Source organism: Culex quinquefasciatus, chromosome 2, assembly GCF_015732765.1.
Source record: "Culex quinquefasciatus strain JHB chromosome 2, VPISU_Cqui_1.0_pri_paternal, whole genome shotgun sequence".
NCBI classification, from domain to species: domain Eukaryota; kingdom Metazoa; phylum Arthropoda; class Insecta; order Diptera; family Culicidae; genus Culex; species Culex quinquefasciatus.
In genome coordinates, this window is record NC_051862.1 from 186557691 (window position 1) to 186560230 (window position 2540).

A 2540-nucleotide genomic window follows, 5' to 3' on the forward strand; every position below is an offset into this window, starting at 1 on the left:
CTTTAGGTTAAAAACAAGCTGTTAACATCAACACAATCGATATTTTATTTAAAAATTTGCTAGAGTTCCCGGTGTATCGGAGCCCTATGAAATATTTCAGTGAAATGTTTCACATTTTTGGTAAACTTATAATTTAATCTATATATATAAAAAAATCGACGGTTTTGTTCGAACGCGAATCAGTTCAATACGGAGCGTCGGATCGAGGTGCTTTTTTTTTGCGTTGGGTTCGTATAAGCCCAAGGAAGGTTCTTACGCTAACCACTTGACACTTTGGCCACTCTGGAGCCAATTCCGGAGCATCGGCAAATTGTATGGAGAAAGTTACGTAACGTCATGATTCGAAATCCGGACACTTAGTAACATATCTTTTTTGTTATAGCTGGCAAAAAATCATGTAATAAGTTGGAAATGAAGAAACATCATCAGGATGTAGTATAAACAGTTAGTTTCAAGAAAATGCATGCAAAATATGTCTTTTCTAACAATTTTTCATCAGAATTTTAAAATTAAAATGACTTGTTGTGCTTCGAATCCCGGACACTGATAACAGCTGATTCGAAATCCGGACACTTTTGCTTCGAATTCCGGACACTCGATTTTACTTATGAATCGCACAAATTTGGACTGAAATGTTAGTGGATGGAATTCTTTAGGTCTCAAATAAGTAGTTAACATCAAATCAATCGATAGTTTATATAAAAATTTGCTAGAATTTAAGGAAATCGAAACCATAAATTTCTGCTTTGCCTTCCCGGCGCTTCGAACGCCTATGAAATATTTCAAGTGAAATGTTTCGCATTTTTGGTAAACTTTTTATTTTATTTTGTTTTATTGTTTTGCCATTAACTACAGCATTCAAACAAACTTTAAATGAAAGTTGATGTTGGAATTCATCAAATAACACAGTTTTGACATTCATAATGCGAACTTATATCCAAATAATTGATAAAACAAGATGAGGTGTCCGGGTTTCGAAGCGTCCGGGAATCCGAATCATGACGTTATAATCATATTTCGATCACAGGAGACTGAATAATAGGGTGCCCAGAAAAAATGACCCCCTGCTCCACAAGCGGAAAACGGTTTTTTGGGTTATTTGAAGCATCTGTGTAAATTTTGAGCGAAATTGGATGAGATTAACCCATTGATACCCGAGCCTAAAGTTGGTGAAAAACATGTTTTTCATACAAAAGTAACTTTTTTAAATTGCTAATAACTTTTCAGGATCAAGTTTTACAGCTTTGGTATGTTCTACAAAGTTGTAGAGCATTAAATTTCCAATAAGAATCTCACTTTTGAGAATATTTGGATGGAAGTAGCGCACCGTGCAGACCAAACCGTAAGAAACTTGGGCTTTCCATACATTTTTTCGATTTTTCCCATACAAACTTCACCTCCGAGTATCAATGGGTAAATACTGACCTATTTTGCTCATATTTGGCCCAGAGTCCTAAAATAGGTCAAGGAACAATATTCAGCTTGTGGAGCGAGGTTTTGAAAAAAAGTCCCATATTCTGGGCACCCTACTGAATTAGCAAATAATCAAAAAAAGTCAACAAACGAAAAATGACAAGACGAAGTTTGTCGGGGTAAGCTAGCGTTGTATAATTGTTTTGGCATTAACTACACCGTTCAAACAAACTTTAAAGGTAAGAACAAGATTGTCCGTCAGACCTGGACGCAAACGCAAAATTTTGCGCCTGTCATCATAGCCTGCCAGTCATCGACCATTGAACAAAGCAACCCCTGTAGATTGTTCGACTGACAGTTGTTGGAAAAATCGAAATGGCACAGCGTTCTGCGTCCACTGCGTCGAACGGACAGTCTTGTTCTTAGCTTAAATGAAAGTTGATGTTAGAATTCATGTTGTTGATTTTGCCTTCCTCACTGAGGTAAGGCTATAATCCTGCTCTAAAAATGAACTTCGTATAAAAACGTCGTAGACCCACCTTCATGTATACATATCGACTCAGAATCGAAAACTGAACAAATGTCTGTGTGTATGTGTGTGTGTATGTGTGTGTGTATGTATGTATGTGACCAACAAACTAGCTCATGTTTCTCGGCACTGGCTGAACCGATTTGACCCAAACCTGTTGCATTCGACTTGGTTTAGGGTCCCATAGATCGAGTTTTATACAGACTGAAGTTTCGATAAGTAGTTCAAAAGTTATGTATAAAAATGTGTTTTCACATGTATCCGGATCTCACTTAAACGTATGTAAACTATGTCCGGGTCTATCATCCGACCCATCATTGGTTAGGTTATCAAAAGACCTTTCCAATGAGCCTAAAACATTGAAGATCTGGCAACCCTGTCTCGAGATATGGCCACTTAAGTGATATTGATATACTTTTTTGAAGCCGGATCTCACTTAAATGTATGTAAACTATGTCCGGATCCACCATCCGACCTATTGTTGGTTAGGTTATCAAAAGACCTTTCCAACGAGTCCAAAACATTGAAGATCTGGCAACCCTGTCTCGAGATGTGGCCTCTTAAATGATATTGATGTACTTTTTGAAGCCGGATCTCA